The sequence below is a fragment of the Lepidochelys kempii genome, chromosome 4, assembly GCF_965140285.1.
Source record: "Lepidochelys kempii isolate rLepKem1 chromosome 4, rLepKem1.hap1, whole genome shotgun sequence".
NCBI lineage: Eukaryota > Metazoa > Chordata > Testudines > Cheloniidae > Lepidochelys > Lepidochelys kempii.
Genome location: NC_136383.1, coordinates 3351124 through 3373611, shown reverse-complemented (window position 1 = coordinate 3373611; position 22488 = coordinate 3351124).

The window sequence follows — 22488 nt, the reverse complement described above, 5'->3', positions numbered from 1 at the left end:
GATTCTTTAAGCCCCTGATTCCTACAAAATACAAGCCTTTATGACCTATGGGGTTTTATCTGTTCTTGAATCTTTTTACATATTATTCCATTTAAAATGCAATACTGTGCACAGTATATTTCTGCCTTTACTGCAGGGCTTGTTAAACACTGCTCTGTGTTGAAGCTGTTGGGTACATGCCATTCTCAGTGGCTCAGGCCTACTAGACACTGAGGTACCAGTTTGGATAAAATAAAAACTGACTAAAACTTAAACTAGGCCAAACCCCACAAGTGACTGGGCTCAGCAGAGGACTCACTGGGTGAAATTCTGTGGCCTGTGCTATCTAATAGGGCAGACTCAATGATCTATAGTCTCTTCCTGCCTTACAGTCTATCAATCTATTAAGTTTGGTGATTGAAGCTCAGCTCCTGCTTTCCCCCACTATTTTATTGTAATTATTATTTATCCTGCAGCAGCACTTTAGAGGCCCCAGCTGAGATCAAGGCCCAGTTGTACCAGGCACCATCTACACAGCAACAAACTGCACCTGGCAGAGGGGCTTACAATCAAATAGACAAGACAGGCAAGTGGTGGGATGAACGAAATTCTGTTCTCATAGTTTTATGGTAGGGACCCTGCCTTAGCCTTAGTCCGGTTGGACTTTTAGTGGCCCGGTCAGCAGTGCTGACAGGAGCTGACAGGGTCCCTTTTCCATTGGACATGCCGGTCGAAAACCAGACACCTGGCAATCCTAGTGGGGGGTAATTAACCATTGGAACAACTTAACTAGGGATGTGGTGGGTTCTCTATCAGTTGGCATCTTTAAATCAAGATTGGTTGTCTTTTTTCTAGCTCAACCCCAAGATGGGGCTTGATGAAGGAATCACTGGTTGGAATACTCTGGCCTGTGTTATAGAGATTAGGCTAGGTGGTCATAATTGTCCCTTCTGGCCTTAACATATATGAATCTATGAACTCACCAGGCTGCCACTTAGAGGGGAGATAGTCCATCAAACCACCTCCGCTGGAATGCTTGGAGGATGTGAGTATCAATTTATTTGCAGGCCTTCCTCCAAGAATACATTAGGAGGAGCTGGGACCTCTTGAAGGGTGAGGTGTGCATGGAAGAAGGGAAGGAGGAAGAGTGCTGATGTCCTTTGGAGGGAAAGGGAGATCTACAGGGATCTCTTCGAAAGTTTTGCTGCTTCAGACTTCTTGTGTACCCTGAGCGAATCACTTAGTCTATATGTGCTTGATTTCCCATTGGTACAATAGCATTGGCCTACCTCAATGGAGTATTATTGAGAGAACAAATGCATTAAAAATTGAGGGATGTTCAGGTACTGCAGTAAGGGGAGGCCAGGCAAGCCCCTCAGATAGATAGATAGAGCTAGCAAGCTAAGCATATTTCTCTCTTTTATAGTGGGATTTGTCAAAGTCTTCAATATTGGCCTAACTCTGCTCCCACTAAGAGCAGTGGTAGTTTTTCCCTTTGTCTTCAGTGAATAATTTAGGCCAATGCTGATTGCTTTGGAAAATCCCACCTTTAATCTTTCCTCCCATTTTGTCACCATGGTAACAGGCTGCCCATAGCCAAATGCAATATTGCAGGTGTGGTTACCCCAGAGCCCTATGGAAAGAAGCTAACTATCTGCTTCTTTTATTATATAGTTCTTAGGACACTAGCTTTCCTTGCCGCCATATCACGTTGCAAACTACTATTATCCCTGTTTCTCCCAATGTTACAGTGTTTCAGGTTTCACCCTGCCATTAAGTGTGTTCTGGATTGACCCCCATCCCATGGTGTCAGCTTGAAGTTTGTTTATTTGCTTGCTGCACCTGTAACTTCTCTCAGCTCCTAGTATTATTTCTCTGTTTTGATAGGTGTCCCAACTCCTCCCAGTTCAAAATTATCTGCAAATATAATTAATTTACTCTTTGCTCCCTCTTCTAGGTCCTTGACAAAGATATTCAGTCTGCTGCTTATATAGGGAGTACCCTCCCTGAACTATCAGGCTACTGTTCTTTCCTCAACACTGACTTCTCCTTTGACACCTTCCGAGAATCTGCCAGTTAATGAGCTGATCTTACTCATTGATAGGAAAAAAAAATACTTCCAAATGAATTAGCACCAGTAATTTAGTGCAGTTCAAATATGTGACAATTTCTTCTTTCCCTAATTCTGTAATTCTGTCAAAAAGCGGGGGGAGGGAAAGCAATCAAGTGTGTCTTGCAAGATCTGTTCTTCATAAACTCAAGCAGTGTATTGTTCCTGGTGGTCTTATCTTCTAGATATCTAGTATTTCTCTCTCTTCGGCTGTGTTCCATTATTTTACTAAGGATGGAGGATAGACTTATGGAATGGTAATTTCCAGAATCCTTTATTTTGTTTTATTTTGGCCTGGAAAACTGAGGAGAAAGCAGGAGAATAACTATCAAAACTATTGAAATCATCATAACATGAAAATATATTCATTAGGTAAATTAAAGGCCATAATATAGATAATTACTTTCTGAAATATTTGTTTTACTTTGTGATGTTAGTAATAAATAACTTATATACCTGAAATACTCCTTGCCCTCCTTTTTCAAAACAAAACCCAATTTTCTAGTGGACTGAAAAAAGTTTACTTCATACTTCATAAACTCTGTAAGGAGCTTTTTATTTGAAGGGAAAGTTAACTATCTGAAACAAAATGACATCTGTATTGATCATACTCATGCATTCTATTTACCAGCAGGGAGGAAAGTATAGTTATTTCACAGGATTTTAAAACTAGAATGAATGTTTTAAAGGGGAATATATATTTCAGGATGGGAAGTGGTAGGAGGTGTGCTATTTTTATCTGGTTACTCACTGAAAAAAAGATGAGCATGTGAATTATATCTAATTTCTTAGGTTACTTTTACATTCATGGTATAAACAGGTTTTTCTTTGCTTCTCAGTTCTTTGCTCGAAACATATCGAAAAAGTGCAATAACTTGAACACAGCAAATACTAACTTCTGCAGAAAGGAAGTGTGAATACTTTGTTTTCCACTTACTTTTTGTCCACTCAAAAATAAAAGCAATGCTAACAACTCAAAACTTTGAGAATACCCTGCGTAAAATGCCAAAACAAGTTTGTTTTCATTTAATAATAGGTATCTACTATTAAATGAACGGATTATTCCGTTCATGATAATGAACGGATTATCCTGGCCATCCGTTATTAAATAACGGATGGCCAGGATCCCCTGGGGGACTAACTTGAAGGGGAAAGGAGTCCAGGAGAGCTGGCTGTATTTCAAGGAATCCCTGTTGAGGTTACAGGGACAAACCATCCCGATGAGTCGAAAGAATAGTAAATATGGCAGGCGACCAGCTTGGCTTAATGGTGAAATCCTAGCGGATCTTAAACATAAAAAAGAAGCTTACAAGAAGTGGAAGGTTGGACTTATGACCAGGGAAGAGTATAAAAATATTGCTCGGGCATGTAGGAATGATATCAGGAGGGCCAAATCGCACCTGGAGCTGCAGCTAGCCAGAGATGTCAAGAATAACAAGAAGGGTTTCTTCAGGTATGTTGGCAACAAGAAGAAAGCCAAGGAATGTGTGGGCCCCTTACTGAATGAGGGAGGCAACCTAGTGACAGAGGATGTGAAAAAAGCTAATGTACTCAATGCTTTTTTTGCCTCTGTTTTCACTAACAAGGTCAGCTCCCAGACTGCTGCGCTGGGCATCACAAAATGGGGAAGAGATGGCCAGCCCTCTGTGGAGATAGAGGTGGTTAGGGACTATTTAGAAAAGCTGGACGTGCACAAGTCCATGGGGCCAGACGAGTTGCATCCGAGAGTGCTGAAGGAATTGGCGGCTGTGATTGCAGAGTCATTGGCCATTATCTTTGAAAACTCGTTGCGAACCGGGGAAGTCCCGGATGACTGGAAAAAGGCTAATGTAGTGCCAATCTTTAAAAAAGGGAAGAAGGAGGATCCTGGGAACTACATGCCAGTCAGCCTCACCTCAGTCCCTGGAAAAATCATGGAGCAGGTCCTCAAAGAATCAATCCTGAAGCACTTGCATGAGAGGAAAGTGATCAGGAACAGTCAGCATGGATTCACCAAGGGAAGGTCATGCCTGACTAATCTAATTGCCTTTTATGATGAGATTACTGATTCTGTGGATGAAGGGAAAGCAGTGGATGTATTGTTTCTAGACTTTAGCAAAGCTTTTGACGCGGTCTCCCACAGTATTCTTGTCAGCAAGTTAAGGAAGTATGGGCTGGATGAATGCACTATAAGGTGGGTAGAAAGCTGGCTAGATTGTCGGGCTCAACGGGTAGTGATCAATGGCTCCATGTCCAGTTGGCAGCCGGTGTCAAGTGGAGTGCCCCAGGGGTCGGTCCTGGGGCCGGTTTTGTTCAATATCTTCATAAATGATCTGGAGGATGGTGTGGATTGCACTCTCAGCAAATTTGCGGATGATACTAAACTGGGAGGAGTGGTGGATACGCTGGAGGGGAGGGATAGGATACAGAAGGACCTAGACAAATTGGAGGATTGGGCCAAAAGAAATCTGATGAGGTTCAATAAGGATAAGTGCAAGGTCCTGCACTTAGGACGAAAGAACCCAATGCACAAAAGAACCCAATGCACAGCTACAGACTAGGGACCGAATGGCTAGGCAGCAGTTCTGCGGAAAAGGACCTAGGGGTGACAGTGGATGAGAAGCTGGATATGAGTCAGCAGTGTGCCCTTGTTGCCAAGAAGGGCAATGGCATTTTGGGATGTATAAGTAGGGGCATAGCGAGCAGATCGAGGGACGTGATCGTTCCCCTCTATTCGACATTGGTGAGGCCTCATCTGGAGTACTGTGTCCAGTTTTGGGCCCCACACTTCAAGAAGGATGTGGATAAATTGGAGAGAGTCCAGCGAAGGGCAACAAAAATGATTAGGGGACTGGAACACATGACTTATGAGGAGAGGCTGAGGGAGCTGGGATTGTTTAGCCTGCAGAAGAGAAGAATGAGGGGGGATTTGATAGCTGCTTTCAACTACCTGAAAGGGGGTTCCAAAGAGGATGGCTCTAGACTGTTCTCAATGGTAGCAGATGACAGAACGAGGAGTAATGGTCTCAAGTTGCAGTGGGGGAGGTTTAGATTGGATATTAGGAAAAACTTTTTCACTATGAGGGTGGTGAAACACTGGAATGCGTTACCTAGGGAGGTGGTAGAATCTCCTTCCTTAGAGGTTTTTAAGGTCAGGCTTGACAAAGCCCTGGTTGGGATGATTTAACTGGGAATTGGTCCTGCTTCGAGCAGGGGGTTGGACTAGATGACCTTCTGGGGTCCCTTCCAACCCTGATATTCTATGATTCTATGATCTTTTAAGACAATGCATTGCAAAGAAGTATGTAGTGTCATTTGCACTATTTGACTTTTTCGGTCATGGTTTTCAGAAAAAATAGGTATGCAAGTCATTTTTAACATGATGCAGAATGTATAAATCCAGCAGGCCCTGGGTTTTTCTCCATTACAGACAATTTACAGCAGGTCTCGTTATCTTTGTGACCCAGCCATACACACAGACGCCTTATAGTTAGCCCCAGAATGCACATGTTATCCCCGCCCCCCTTGAAGGACTACCACGTATTGCTGGGTGGGGAACTGTTTTCCAGTCCCATGAGAGTTTTCGAGACATCCACTTCTTTTCCCATCCCAAAATTGGACAAAAAGTCAAATCTCAAAAATTGGCACAAGTTGATCTTCTGAATTATTTTTCAGCTTGGGTCAATGGAAACATTTCATGTAGGGTTTGTCTAAACAAACATGTAGTTCGTAGGAAGCTCGTGAGCACCTACAAGTAACCTCACTGATGTCAAAGCACTGTTTGTGTAAATGCTCACCATTTAGAGGAAGGGCTACACAATATCACCAATTCACCCCATTCTATTTACATGTAGGCCCCTTTACACCTCACTGGCAGTGTAAAGGAGGCCTTAAATGGGTTTAAATTATATCTACATCCACTTTAAAGCTCCTTTACACAGCCATGGTGGTGTAAAGAGGCCTTAGCATAACTGAGGATTTGGCCCTAACTCTTTTTACTTTCAGGTTTGTCTGGGTTCCCCTGAGAGAGATGCCGGGTCTGGGTATATGTGTCAGAAATATGTTCTCTGTGGATATCCATGGAAATCGTTCCAGTTAAGAGTAGCAGGCATGTCATCTCCATTTCAGGGTCTTTGATCCCTTCTTTGGCTCTCCTTCTTCCACGAAAATACCTGTACACTCCGCTTAAAGAAGTTTTGCAGCAGTTTTTCTGCTTCCCTGGCCTCCATGTTTCTCTGGCAATGCCCAGCACCACGTATCACTCAGGCTAACCTCTTCATCTCTCACAAGACAAGGATTCCTGCCAAGATACTGACATGGAGGAGGCCGAAGAAAGAAATAAAGCTGACTTGTTTTAATATTGAATGAAATCAGGTTGGGTAATGGCTAATGCTGAACAATGTGCTGAGGAGAAATGACTAGGGTTAAACTATCTCTGGCTGAATTAAGTGCCGGGACAAGTGCTGCAGAATATAGAATTAGCAGCAATGAGGCTAATATTACAGGCCACCAAAGAGAATAAAATGCATAACATGAAAATTTGCTCTTTCATAAAACTGATGACCTGGAAAATTGCCACAGGAGGTCAGATTTGAGTCACTGCACACCGAGGGCACAGATATAATAAAGTTCATTCACCCTCTGCTCATGGATCTATCTGGAAGGACAACTCCTGTTTTCTTAACACTCCGACGCTAAGTGCTCACAGACTTCCCACCAACAAGCCCAGAAGTGACAAGGAACTAACACCAGTTCTTATGGTGTTTTTGAAAAAAAAAAAGTTCACAAAAAAAGAATCTGCATTCAAAATGGTCCAAAATAAAAAGAAATTATGTATGAAAAGCATTTAGTTTATTTTTTCAAGATCTTTCAGCTGAATTTTCTTGGGAAAGGCAGTATCTGGCAAGCTGTGGTCTTCAATATGCCTTGCAGTACTGTTGTTAGTTGTATTGAAGATTTATAATACTGTAGTGCATGGAGTCCCCAATACCCCTTGTGGTATACAATATAAAATTACATTTGCAAGCCCTGCTCCAAAGATCTTACACGCTAAGAAACCACAGAGATTCTTGGAAGATGCATAGACTTCAGCTAGCCCAGCAAAATGTTTATGTGTTTGTCAAGGCTCAAGATCTTGATCCACAACAATAACTTGGCGAAGGAGGTGTCTCTGGGATAACAGAACTGAAGAGGAATAGTATTAGTGCACATTTAACTAAGCACGTGACTGACTGTGGAGATTCTTTTGTTTAGTCTTCCTAACACTGGCTTGTTTATGTGCTGGTATCTCGGGATTCTGCTGAATATGGATACATGTATTCTTTGTTTGTGTTGGAGGCTGGCAGCATACTGTCTCCAATTTCCCATCCGGAGCTCCTGCAGTGTAGTTGTTGTCTGAGCTCCCCAAAACCTCCCACTCTGTTTTTCTGAGCCTGATCCAATGCCCATTGAAGTCAATGTGAGCTATTCCAGTGTGTTTAGTGGGCTTTGGATCAGGCCCATAATGAATAAGAAGGACACCATCTGTGTAGATGTTTTAAAATGTAGAAGATGATGCTGAAATTCCCCCTTCATTATGATTATTGGCTCATTGCATTTGCTTTTGAAGAAACCATTCATTAAATTTAATTTTCTATTTTAATTTATCATTTTATACTAGTTAACCTAGAGCACACCCTAGAGGCAGTTCTGTGAAAAGCTGCTCAGCTTGATTTCGGCTCCTCCTGTAGAGCATTCTAAGAAATGGCAAGCTAGTGACAGAGGATGTGGAAAAAGCTAATGTACTCAATGCTTTTTTTGCCTCTGTCTTCGCGAACAAGGTCAGCTACAAGACTATTGCACTAGGCAGCAAGGCATGGGGAGGAGGTGACGAAAGAAGTGGTTCGGGACTATTTAGAAAAGTTGGACGAGCACAAGTCCATGGGGCTGGATGCGCTGCGTCCGAGAGTGCTAAACGAGTTGGCGGATGTGATTGCAGAGCCATTGGCCATTATCTTTGAAAACTCATGGCGATCGGGGGAGGTCCCGGACCACTGGTAAAAGGCTAATGTAATGCCCATCGTTAAAAAAGGGAAGAAGGAGGATCCTGGGAACTACAGGCCAGCCAGCCTCACCTCAGTCCCTGGAAAAATCATGCAGCAGGTCCTCAACGAATCAATTCTGAAGCACTTACACGAGAGGAAAGTGATCAGGAACAGTCAGCATGGATTCACCAAGGGCAAGTCATGCCTTACTAATTGCCTTCTATGATGAGATAACTGGCTCTGTGGATGAGGGGAAAGCAGTGGACATGTTGTTTCTTGACTTTAGCAAAGCTTTTGACATGGTCTCCCACAGTATTCTTGCCAGTGAGTTAAAGAAGTATGTGCTGGATGAATGGACTAAAAGGTGGACAGAAAGCTGGCTAGATTGTTGGGCTCAACGGGTAGTGATCAGTGGCTCCATGTCTAGTTGGCAGCCGGTATCAAGTGGAGTGCCCCAAGGGTCGGTCCTCAGGCCGGTTTTGTTCAATATCTTCCTTAATGATCTGGACCGTGGTGTGGATTGCACCCTCAGCAAGTTTGCAGACGACACTAAACTGGGAGGAGAGGTAGATACGTTGGAGGGCAGGGATGGGATACAGAGGGACCTAGACAAATTAGAGGATTGGGCCAAAAGAAATCTGATGAGGTTCAACAACGACAAGTGCAGAGTCCTGTACTTAGGACGGAAGAATCCCATGCACCACTACAGACTAGGGACTGAATGGCTAGGCAGCAGTTCTGCAGAAAAGGACCTAGGGGTTACAGTGGAGGAGAAGCTGGATATGAGTCAACAGTGTAGTAGGGGCATTGCCAGCAGATCGAGGGATGTGTTTGTTCCCCTCTATTCGACATTGGTGAGGCCTCATCTGGAGTACTGTGTCCAGTTTTGGGCCCCACACTACAAGAAGGATGTGGAAAAATTGGAGAGAGTCCAGCGGAGGGCAACAAAAATGATTAGGGGACTGGAACACATGACTTATGAGGAGAGGCTGAGGGAACTGGGATTGTTTAGTCTGCAGAAGAGAAGATTGAGGGGGGATTTGATAGCTGCTTTCAACTACCTGAATAGGGGTTCCAAAGAGGATGGATCTTGACCATTCTCAGTCGTAGCAGATGACAGAACGAGGAGTAATGGTCTCAAGTTGCAGTGGGGGAGGTTTAGGTTGGATATTAGGAAAAACTTTTTCACTAGGAGGGTGGTGAAGCACTGGAATGCATTACCTAAAGAGGTGGTTGAATCTCCTTCCTCAGAAGTTTTTAAGATCAGGCTTGACAAAGCCCTGGCTGGGATGATTTAGTTGGGGATTGGTCCTGCTTTGAGCAGGGGGTTGGACTAGATGACCTCCTGATGTTCCTTCCAACCCTGATATTCTATGATTCTATGGTCCTGTGTTTTTGTTCATTTGACTTTAGTTCACTCTCGAGCTCCAGAGTGCAGCTACTCTAAAAATACTGCGTAGTTTAACCTGTATTATCTGCAGTATGCTCCAGAGAGCTGCTCCTGGAAGGTCTCTGTTTGCCCGCTATTCCTCCTTTCCTTATTGGAGGTGAATTAAAAGTTGTCTTTCCTGTTATTTCTTTCTTACAAAAACATACTCACAGGCTTATGTATTTAATTTAGGCATGTGGGTCACATGTAAAGACCCACAACCTGGACCTCATTTCAGGAGTGCACTGTGCATCAAAGGAGGAATGCACAAATGTTTTTAGGGAGTCCTTGTGCTCCGCAATCCTAGGCCAGCTATATGTGTTATCAGTGCTCTGACTGTCAGCAGCCCTAAAGGAAAGTTTGCGGCAGAGCACAGAAACCCCAGCCATGCCCCATTAGCTCTGGAGTCAGCTCCCTGCATTATAACTCTGGGGGCAGTTGCCATAGGAGTGTCTACTATAGGTGAAGGAGCTGGCAGTGGTATACTTGATTTCAGTGTGACTACTCACATACTTTGCTACTTGGCTGGATGGGGGCTATGTTGGTTAAGTAAACCACATTGAAACAGGTAAATTTAGGTCAAGAGCTATAATGATGTTGGTTGATGGATTACATGAAGCACATGCTTCACATCCATTTAAGTCAGCTGTTATACTCCTAATTGGGACAATGGATAAAAGATGCATAGTAAATAGGAGGGGGAAAGGAGCACTAATAATAACAGTAATACCTAGCTCTTCTATAGAGCTTTTCATTAGACAGAGAGATCATGTGCCCTCGCTTTAAGGGTATTCCATTTCAATCTATAGGATGTGCCACTGGGTACTCATTAATTACCTACTCAATTTACTTAGCATGTGTCATAAATATAAAGGGAAGAGTAACCACCTTTCTGTATACAGTGCTATAAAATCCCCCCTGGCCAGAGGCAAAGTCCTTTTACCTGTAAAGGGTTAAGAAGCTAAGGTAACCTAGCTGGCACCTGACCCAAAGTGACCAATGAGAGGACAAGACACTATCAAATCTGGAGGGGGGGGACAAAGGGTTGCTCTGTCTGTGTGATGTTTTTGCCGGGAACAGATCAGGAATTCAGCCTTACAACTCCTGTTAAGTTAGTAAGTAATCGAGCTAGAAATGCATTAGATTTCCTTTTGTTTAATGACTGGTAAAATAAGCTGTGCTGGATGGAAGGTATATTCCCGTTTTTGTAACTTAAGGTTTTGCCTAGAGGGATTCTCTGTGTTTTGAATCTGATTACTATGTGAGGTATTTACCATCCGGATTTTTACAGAGGTGATTCTTTTACCTTTTCTTTAATTAAAATTCTTCTTTTAAGAACCTGGTTGCTTTTTTATCGTTCTTAAGATCCAAGGGTTTGGGTCTGTGTTCACCTGTACAAATTGGGGATGATTCTTATCAAGCCTCCCCCAGGAAAGGGGGTGTATGGCTTGGGGGAATATTTTGGGGGAGAAGACATCTTCAAGTGGGCTCTTTCCCTGTTCTTTGTTTAAAATGCTTGGTGGTGGCATCATAGAGTTCCAGGACAAGGCAAAGTTTGTACCTTGGAGAAGTTTTTAACCTAAGCTGGTAAGAATAAGCTTAGGGGGTCTTTCATGCAGCTCCCCACATCTGTACCCTAGAGCTCAGAGTGGAGAAGGAACCTTGACATGGTAGCAGAGCGGTGGGATCATTTTGAGATCATTTTGAACCAGAAGAACAGCAGGATTTTAAAAGGTTTTGTAAAAGGTGATTGCAGCTGTAGATTCTGTCTCTCTGCTTGGGGGACAGAGCAGCAGGCATAACAAAAGGATTTTTGTGTAGGCTGAGAAGCTATCAAGAAAAAAAAGGGTATCAGGTTACAGCACAGCGAAATTTTACAAGCCAGTTTTTGTTTTGTTTTGTTTTCTTTCTAACTCCTGGGTGTAAAGTTAGTTAAAAACAGAGACGTTAGGATGACAGACTGCAATGTTCAACAGCAGTTGGAATTAGCCAGATTTGAGGCTGAGGAAAAACAAAAAGAACATGAAATACGGGTAGAACTCAGACAGATGGAAATGGAGGCAAAAGAAAAAGAAATGGCAGCCAAAGAAAAAGAAAGGGAGGCTGCCCACAGGAGATAAATGGAGGCAAAAGAAAAAGAAAAGGAGGAGAAGGAAAAAGAGGAAGCATGCACTGCAGATGGAGAAGGCAACGGCTCAGCAGAGTATACCGAATAACCCTAACAATCCTTCCCCAACAATCCACGAATGGGAGCAACTATGTCCACAGTATGATGAATCCAGTGATATTGCTGAATATTTTCTCACCCTTGAGAGACTGTGCACACTCCATCAAATTCCTGAAGCTCACAAGATGACCACATTGGTCGCAAAATTGACTGGAAGAGCTCTGGATATATTCAATAAGATGCCTATTGATGAGGCTTCTGACTATAAAAAAATCAAGGATTTGTTTTTAAAGCAATTTCAAGTTACACCTGAAACTTACAGAGTAAAATTTAGAGCCCTTAAGAGAGGGCCTGGACTAAGTAATGTGGCTTATATAAACCAGATCTGTTAGATTAAATGGGTCAAAGGAAGGGGTGTAACGAGCTTTGAAGGAATGTGTGATTTGATGACTCAGGAGCAATTCCTGAATATGTCCAAGGAGGATATAAAACAGTGTTTATGGGATAAGAAAATGGACTCAGCAGAAAGTCTTGCTTCTTATGCTGATCAATACGAGCAGTCCCAGACCACCAGAGAGGTGGGGCAAACCGGAACAAAACAGGTGGAGGGAGGAGAGAGAAACAACCCTAATCGCAGTTGGAGCAGATACCAGAAGGGACACTCTCAGACCACACCCTACTACCGGCGGCAGCCCAAGGCCCCAACTACACACCAAGGAACACTCCAGACACCTTCTCATCCCACCACACCATTGTCCAGCAACCCACCTCGCCCCAGTGACCCGTCAGCTGGACGATGTTTTAAATGTAACGAGCCAGGGCACGTGAAGGCCAACTGCCCCAAGAACCCCAAGAGATTACAGTTCATTGCACCGGAATCACACCAGAGGTCCTCAGGCCCTCCGGCCCAGATACCGCCCAGATACCCTCAGAACAGAGGGAAACTGTGAGCGTGGGTGGGAAGAAGGTCACAGCATGGAGGGACACCAGAGCACAAGTGTCGGCTTTCCATGCTTCCTTAGTGGACCCCAATTTAATCGGCCCAGAGGTTCAAGTGACGATTCAATCCTTCAAGTCAAACTCTTTTGACTTGCCTACAGCCAAGTTGCCGGTCCACTACAAGGGCTGGTCAGGAACGTGGCCTTTTGCAGTCTATGATTATTCTCCTATTCCCATGCTTTTGGGAGAAGACTTGGCCAATCATGTGAAGCTAGCCAAGAGGGTGGATATGGTCACCTGCAGACAAGCTAAGCAAGCTGTCACACCTAGCTCTGTTCTGGAAACTTCTACCAGAACCCGGTCAGAGGTGATGGAACCGGACCCCATGCCAATGTCTGCAACAGCAGTAGTGGATCCAGTCAGAGACCCAGATAGAGCCAGTCTCAGAACCAGAACCGGTGGAACAACCAGCACCAGACCCATTGCCAGCACTGAATCCAATACTTGCAACCCCAACACCAGAGGGCTCCACCGAACCTGCACCGGCAGCAGCAGATAACCCTACACAAGAGGCTCAGCCAGAGCCTGAACCCCAACATAGTGCACCAGCGGAGAGCTGTTCACAGTCAACGGAAACACCCCCATCACCTGCATCGCTTCCAGAGGGACTAAGCATAGGTCCACAATCCAATGAGGAACTGATGTCTCCAGCATCATGGGAACAGTTCCAGACTGAACAGGAAGCAGATGAAAGCCTCCAGAGAGCTTGGACGGTGGCACGGAGCAACCCACCACCTCTCAGCTCTTCTAATCGATCCAGGTTTGTTGTAGAAAGAGGACTTTTATACAAGGAAACTCTTTCTGGTGGACACCAGGAAGACTGGCATCCTCAGAGACAGTTGGTAGTTCCAACTAAGTACCGAGTAAAGCTATTAAGCTTAGTCCACAATCATCCAAGTGGACATGCTGGGGTGAACATAACCAAAGACCATTTGGGAAAGTCGTTCCACTGGGAGGGAATGGGCAAGGATATTTCTACCTATGTCCGGTCTTGTGAGGGGTGCCAAAGAGTGGGAAAATCCCAAGATCAGGTCAAAGCCCCTCTCCAGCTACTCTCCATCATTGAGGTTCCATATCAGTGAGTAGCTGTGGATGTTCTGGGTCCTTTTCCAAAAAAGACACTAAGAGGAAAGTAGTACATACTGACTTTTATGGATTTTGCCACCCGATGACCAGAAGCAGTAGCTCTAAGCAACACCAGGGCTAAAAGTGTGTGTCAGGCACTAACGGACATTTTTGCCAGGGTATGTTGGCCCTCCAACATCCTTACAGATGCAGGAACTAATTTCCTGGCAGGAACTATGGAAAGCCTTTGGGAAACTCATGGGGTGAATCACTTGGTTGCCACTCCTTACCACCATCAAACAAATGGCCTGGTGGAGAAGGACTTTAATGGAACTTTGGGGGCCATGATACGTAAATTCGTAAATGAGCACTCCAATGATTGGGAGCTAGTGTTGCAGCAGTTGCTCTTTGCCTTCAGAGCTGTACCCCATCCCTGTATAGGGTTTTCACCATTTGAACTTGTATATGGCCACAAGGTTAAGAGGCCATTACAATTAGTGAAGCAGCAGTGGGAGGGGTTTACACCTTCTTCAGGAACTAACATTCTGGACTTTGTAACCAACCCACAAAACACCCTCCGAACCTCTTTACCCCTTGCTAAAGAAAACCTACAGGATGCTCAAAAAGAGTAAAAAGCCTGGTATGATAAAAATGCCAGAGAGAGGTCCTTCAAAGGAAGAGACCAGGTCATGGTCTTAAAGGCGCTCCAGGCCCATAAAATGGAAATGCCGTGGGAAGGGCCATTCACGGTCCATGAGCACCTTGGAGCTATTAATTATCTCATAGCATTCCCCTCCTCCAGCCGAAAGCCTAAGGTGTACCATATTAATTCTCTAAAGCCCTTTTATTCCAGAGATTAAAGGTTTGTCAGTTTACAGCCCAGGGAGGAGTTGACGTTGAGTGGCCTGAAGGTGTCTACTATGAAGGGAAAAGTGATGGTGGCGTGGAAGAGGTGAACCTCTCCAAGACCCTTGGGCATATGCAGTGACAGCAGATCAAGGAGTTGTGCACTAGCTACGTGCCGATGTTCTCAGCCACCCCAGGACTGACTGAACAGGCATACCACTCCATTGACACAGGTAATGCTCACCCAATTAGCACCCAACCTTACTGGGTGTCTCCTCAAGCTAAAACTGCTATAGAACGGGAGATCCAGGATATGCTACAGCTGGGTGTAATCCGCCCCTCTGGCAGTGCACGGGCATCTCCAGTGGTTCTAGTTCTCAAACCAGATGGGGAGATGTGTTTTTGCATGGACTACCATAAGCTAAATGCTGTAACTCGCCCAGACAACTATCCAATGCCACACACAGATGAACTATTGGAGAAACTGGGACGGGCCCAGTTCATCTCTACCTTGAACTTAACCAAGGGGTACTGGCAGGTACTGCTAGATGAATCCGCCAAGGAAAGGTCAGCCTTCACCACACATGTTAGGCTGTATGAATTTAATGTGCTCCCTTTCGGGCTGCGGAATGCATCCGCCACCTTCCAAAGACTTGTAGATGGTCTCCTAGCATGATTGGGAGAATATGCAGTCGCCTACCTTGACAACGTGGCCATATTTTTGGATTCCTGGGCAGAACATCTGGAACATCTACAAAAAGTCTTCGAGCACATAAGGGAGGCAGGACTAACTGTTAAGGCTAAGAAGTGTCAAATAGGCCTAAACCGAGTGATTTATCTTGGACACCAGGTGGGTCAAGGAACTATCAACCCCCTACAGGTCAAGGTGGATACTGTCCCAAAGTGGCCTGTCCCAAAGTCAAAGAAACAGGTCCAATCCCTCTTAGGCTTGGCTGGATATTACAGGCTATTTGTACTGCAATACAGCCAAATCGCCGCCCCACTGACAGACCTAACCAAAAAGAAACAGCCAAATGCAGTTCAGTGGACTGAAGCGTGTCAGAACGCCTTTAACCAGCTTAAAGTGACACTCATGTCTGACCCTGTGCTAAGAGCCCCAAACTTGACAAACCGTTCCTAGTAACCACAGATATGTCCGAGCGTGGTGTTGGAGCAGTCTTAATACAGGAAGGACTGAATCAAGAATTCCATCCTATCGCGTTTCTCAGCAAGAAGCTGTCTGAGAGGGAAAGCCACTGGTCAATCAATGAAAAGAAATGTTACACCATTGTCTACGCTCTGGAAAAGCTATGCCCGTACATTTGGGGATGGCATTTCCACCTGCAAACCGGCCATGTTGCTCTACAGTGGCTTCATACCACCGCGGGAAATAACAAAAACCTTACTCAGTGGAGTTTAGGTCTCCAAGATTTTCATTTCAACATACAACACATCTCAGAAGCTTCTAAGAAACTGGCGGATATACTCTCCCATGAAAGTTTCCCAGAATCAACTGGTTAAAATCGTCCCTGAAATGTCAAAAATATTGTTAGTTTTTATATAGTCAGTAGTATATCTAAAGGTGTATGTGTCTTCCTAACTCTGTTTTCCCCTAGAGCTCCAGGAAGAAATCACAGCCAGTGTTTCACCCTATCTGTGATTTGGGGAGCGTGTCATAACTATAAAGGGAAGGGTAACCACCTTTCTGTATACAGTGCTATAAAATCCCTCCTGGCCAGAGGCAAAACCCTTTCACCTGTAAAGGGTTAAGAAGCTAAGGTAATCTCTCTGGCACTTGACCCAAAATGACCATTGAGAGGACAAGATGCTTTCAAATCTGGACGAGGGGAACAAAGGGTTAGTCTGTCTGTGTGATGTTTTTGCCGGGAACAGATCAGGAATTCAGCCTTACAACTCCTGTTAAGTTAGTAAGTAATCGAGCTAGAAATGCATTAGATTTCCTTTTGTTTAATGACTGGTAAAATAAGCTGTGCTGGATGGAAGGTATGTTCTTGTTTTTGTATCTTTTTGTCACTTAAGGTTTTGCCTAGAGGGATTCTCTGTGTTTTGAATCTGATTACCCTGTAAGGTATTTACCATCCTGATTTTACAGAGATGATTCTCTTACCTTTTCTTTAATTAAAATTCTTCTCTTAAGAACCTGATTGATTTTTCACTGTTCTTAAGATCCAAGGGTTTGGGTCTGTGTTCACCTGTACAAATTGGTGAGGATTCTTATCAAGCCTTCTCCAAGAAAGGGGGTGTAGGGCTTGGGGAGGATATTTTGGCGGGGAAGACGTCTCCAAGTGGGCTCTTTCCCTGTTCTTTGTTTAAAATGGTTGGTGGTGGCAGCATACGATTCAAGGACAAGGCAAAGTTTGTACCTTGGGGAAGTTTTTAAGCTGGTAAGAATAAGCTTAGGAGGTTTTCATGCAGCTCCCCACATCTGTACTCTAGAGATCAGAGTGGGGAAGGAACCCTGACAGCATGCCTCATCACATTCATTAAATTGGGGTTATACTGCCATCACCTAGTATAAGTAGCCTATTAAGACAGACAAAGTAATAGAAATTGGAGCATGATCTGCCCATGTTATAGGTACTATATTTGGGTCAACTAGAAAAAAAATTCTTCTCATTCATGGTTCATTTCTGTGATGGACTGAACACTGGGGTCCAATCCAGCATACAGGTAGGTTCACTGGCTTCAATGGGACAGTGTAGGTGGTTAATTGCTTTGCTGGATCTGACCCTATTATCTCAAGTACAATAGAATCATAGAGTGTAAGGCCAGAAGAGACTACCAGATCATCCAGTCTGACCTCCTGGACATTACAAGCGACTAGCACCACCCAGCACCCACACGCTACACCCGACAACCATTAGACAATGCATTCGATCAAAGCCAGCCCTCAGAAGACTAGTCTAATATGTGCCATAGGCAGAGAACAGGAGGGACCAGGGTGCACCAGTGTCTGAGGCCCCCACAATGGCAGGGGAATGATTAAGTGAGATATACCCAGATAATCCTGGCAAGGGACCTGTACCCACAGACTGCAGAGGAAGGTGAAACCCCACAAGGTCCCTACCAATCTGGCTGGGGTAAAATTCCTTCCTGACCCCCCATATGGAGAGAAGGGCCAGATCTTAAACTGATGTAAATTGCTCAACTTCCGATGAAGTCAATGGACTGCACTAAATACACCTGCTGGGGATCTGGCCCTGTACCTTATAACAGCCTAAGCTTGAGTTACTCTCAGAATAGTAAAGCAAAAAGCTAATCAGCACTCATGCATAGGGTAAGCACTAATCAATGACCAAAAAGAGTAGAAGAGTTCACACAGACCAATAGACCAATCTGACCAATAGATGTTAGTATCTGTAAGGCTAGAAAGTTTGGGAAGGTGCAGAAAAAAATAAACAAACAATCTGTGCTAACCATATTACATCTTGACAGGTTTCAGAGTAGCAGCCATGTTAGTCTGTTTTCGCAAAAAGAAAAGGAGTACTTGTGGCACCTTAGAGACTAACCAATTTATTTGAGCATAAGCTTTCATGAGCTACAGCTCACTTCATCGCTGTAGCTCACGAAAGCTTATGCTCAAATAAATTGGTTAGTCTCTAAGGTGTCACAAGTACTCCTTTTCTTTTTGTATATTACATCTTGTGTTATAGGTACCTTCCCCAGGTCAATTTGAATAGAATGGGATTGTCTGAAAAGAATTTGAGGGGCAGGATGCAGATATATGGCCTCTACGATCCATGCTATATCTATAGGAACTGGCCAAGAAATTTAAAATGTTGGCTTCTGGTTGAAAGGCACTCTAGCTTGGTCTTAAATAAAGAGATTTTGCTAGCACCTGCATTCACTTTATTAGGTATCTATGGTAAGTTCAGTAGCTTTAATCAGAATGTGCTAGTACGCTCTTTATTAGCAGAATTGCTAATTACTTTTGTTTCTCAGAGAAAAACAGGTGCTCCCACAATGGCTTACAAATGTGACGGCTTAGCCGTAGAAGAAAATGGGTATCCTTAAGACTGGTTTATGTTACTGATAGTTGGGTAATCTGAGTCCCTTTCATTAACTGTGCTGAAAGAAGATTCTAGGTTAAGAAAAAAAAATCTCTAACAAACTTCCCATTTGAACACTCTAGATTTCCACCATCTTTGTCTGTCTTATTCCCTTTGAAACTATTTTCTCTTTAACTTTTAATGTGTGTTTTACAATTGTAATTTGCAGCTTTTGTACATTGTGATGGCCTATATGACCAAGTTCCTTTTTAATTTGTTTTTTCTTGATATTCTCTGTATCTGTGAGATTTGGTGTTCATTGCTTGTCACTGCAATGTGTGTGTGTGTAAATAATGTGTGTATATTGGTGGCAGGGGAGCGACTGATGACATGTACCCAAAACCACCCTCGATAATGTTTTTGCCCCATCAGGCATTGGGAGCTTAACCCAGAATTCCAACGGGCAGCAGAGACTGTGGGAACTGTGGGATAGCTATCTACAGTGCCACCAAATTAAGGACGCACTCTGACGACTTAATGTGCTTAGTGGGGACATACACAATCAACTGTATAAAATCGATTTCTAAAAATTGACTTCTATAAAATCGACCTAATAAAGTAGTGTAGACATGACACTGGATTCCGTGTACACATACCGCATGCTATGTTTCGCCTACCTTTCTACTCCAGCCTTCCCACTCATCTTCATTAGAAGTGCTCACTTGAGAAGGACAAGCATGATTTGACCCTAGTTGTGCTTTTACTTCATTTGGGTGTTTTTGTCCCCCCTGCTTCCCCCCATTATTTATCTCAGAAGCTATCCTTCAGGTTTAAACTTAGCAATGAATTTACAATCAGATTTTCAAAAGTGCTAAGGGCTAGAATTTTAATGGTATTTTGGCTACTAAAGATGCAGATAAGTACCTTGGGATGGGGGGGGGGGGGGGAAGGAGATGATTAAAATGCACCAAGGTGCCTAATTCTCAAAACTCTGGCTCTAAGTGATATGGGAGCACAAGCCCCAATGACTTTCAATGGGATTTGTGCACCTAGATCACAAAGGGTACATCTGCACAGCGACAGTGAGTCTCAGAACTCAGGTCAACAGCCTTGGGCTCATGGAGCTTGCGCTATGGCTTAGACGATGCCGGACTTCGAGCTGTGAAGAGTAGGGAAGGGGGTGAGCTTCAGTGGCTGAGCTCCAGCCAAAGCCTGAACATTTACACAGCTATTTTCAGTGCAGTTATGGGACCCCACAAGCCCGAGTCTGTTGACCTGGGCTCTGAAGTTTGCTGCCATGGGGTGTGTAGAGGCACCAAAAGGTGTGTTAGAAAAATCCCCCTCTTAGCTCTTGCTGTAGCTTGGCTAAGGCATTTTCTTTAGGTGGTGAGTTCTTTGGAGACGGGACTATCTTTAAGTGTGGCTACTACTGACAATAAACAAATGATTAATGATATCAATATAATGTAATGATACAATATATTGATATATTAATCATATATTTGTAATAATAATAGTAGTATCTTGGAAGACTGGTGTGCTCCAACAGTTACCTTTAGAAATACTGTAGCAGCTAAATAAACAAGGCAAAGGATTATCCTTCCCACCACCCCCATCCTCCATTGTTGTACATACTTACTAGAGCTAATTTTCCAGGACTTGCTTCACTTTTATATTATTATTACCTTTCAAAAATACTCTCACTCTTGACTCACTTTAACCACTGAGAACTGAACAGGGTTAGCAAGATAGAAAGCAATCATTTCAGCCTGGGAATTAATTCTGAAGTTCTAAATTGGCCTTCAGTTTAATATTCTCAAATCACCTGAGCTGCAAACTAACTGCAATAGTCAGGATATAGCAAGGGAGACTTTTAAAGGATATGTCAGCCGGTTCTTGACATATGGTGCTGGGAACCTACTGTACAAGAATGTCAGCAGTACTCGAAAGGTTAATGGAAGTGGGATTTGCTAAGACATGACTGATTCTCCTAGAACAGGTGCAGGGAAGTGGGGAAGCTGATTTGGACAAAGCCCTTTAAAGCCCTTTTGCATTTGCATCTCTCTGTCTGAAGGAAAGTAGAGCACTGGTCTCTTTTAACTGAAATCACTCTAATCTCTTGGAGGGATGAAAATCTTGTTAAAGAAAACATTTTCAGACCAGGAATGAGCTCTCAGACTGGGGAAAATATTCAGTGTGGAGCTTAGGAAAACAAATCTGCCAAAGCATAGGAGAGCTGCTGCTAACGTTAATACAGTTAAGGTTAAATGTTTTGGGTTGTTTTACTGTACAGGACCCTGACACAAACCCTTGAGAGATTTTTCTCATGGTTTGTCCTTATCACGCCGTGTTGAAATGGTCCTTTTTTACTTTATAGAAGTACAAAACCTTTCTTTACTCCAATAAAATATTCTAGAACAACTCCCCCAAAAGAATGATTTCAATCACTATGTTGCATTTGATTTACAGTCCCCACTTATAATTTTATGAATAATAATGACTCGTTCTGTGTTAAACATGAAATACACTCCCCTTGCAATATATACACTTTCATTGAACCGGCAATTATATTGGAAAATAATTAGTAATAGGACTTGCACTTTTACAGAGCAACAGCCAGATTGGGAAAACAGGGTGTGTTGTTATCCTGTGTCACCCAAAAACACACCCATATATCCAGTGAGTGATACATCCTTGCTCTCTCCCTGTCAGACTCCCTTACTCCCATTAATTATGCATCTCAGAAAGCTATGGCACATCTGCTGCTTACTTTTTTTTTTTTTTTTTTGCCATTTGCTTTACAGTGCTGAAAGCTGATCCTGTATGCAAGTGGGAAGAGAAATAGATCAAGCCAGATATTGGCCCTGCGCAGGGGTAATGAGATTCCCTGGGGACATATTATGCACCATGGAAAAGGCACAGTATTTGGACCGAGTTGGCTTTCTAAATGTCCAGGGTCCCTCTAGCAAATGGTCCCCAGACTCGACAAAAATGTTGCAGGTAATGTGCAGAATACACAGCGTGCCATTGGAAGCAGGGCGGTAGAGAAGTGTGTGGCACTTTGGAAATAAAGGGGCATGACATGGGTAAAGGGGTCACAGGGTAAGGAATTGTCCTGGACCTGAATGGTGCTCCCAGGACACCATCCAAATGATGCATACATAGAGCACTAGGAAGGCAGCTGCCAGCAGCTTTCCGTTGAGCACACAATTCCTCAAACCCAAGTGTTCCTGCTCTGTAGATCAGTCTCATGAGGAACCGTCAGTTATAGGAAAAAACTCAGCAATTGTGGGCACATTAGGTACTGTGTGGTGGTCATGCTGTAAGATTAGAGACCATTGTAGAGTGGGTCTAGCATTGCTGATCTAGGGGGACCCCAAGCAGTCACTCTGTGCTGGCTTATGCTGGTACCTCTGTTTATCTTGACAGCAACGACAGTAGTTTCTATTGAAAGACATCTGACAGGGAGGGATAGAGACGGTGCTCTTTGCCATTATGCCATCACTCAGCAGCTCAGACACACCTTAGAAGGGCTTTGCACCTGCATGCTTCCGGCAGGGCTGGATTAAGACATCAGTTCTATAGGCCCATGCCCAGAGGTTCAGTTCCTGGAGTCCCCGGATGACCTCAGAATCTCAGCTTTCTGAGAACCCTGAAAACATGACTTGAGTGTAAATGACACAGTGTTGTCTGTCTCAGTCTGCAGAGAGCCTGAAACAATAGCTCTGAAAGCTGTGAACTTCCCCATCCATCTTAATTACTGGGTAGTTAAGTCTGGAATCTGGCCAGCCTCTGCCAATACCAGCCAAGTACAGGGCTCTGAGTCTGGATGTCATGGCCCTCATTGCTTCCATGCCAGACATGGCTGAACCACAGCTCAC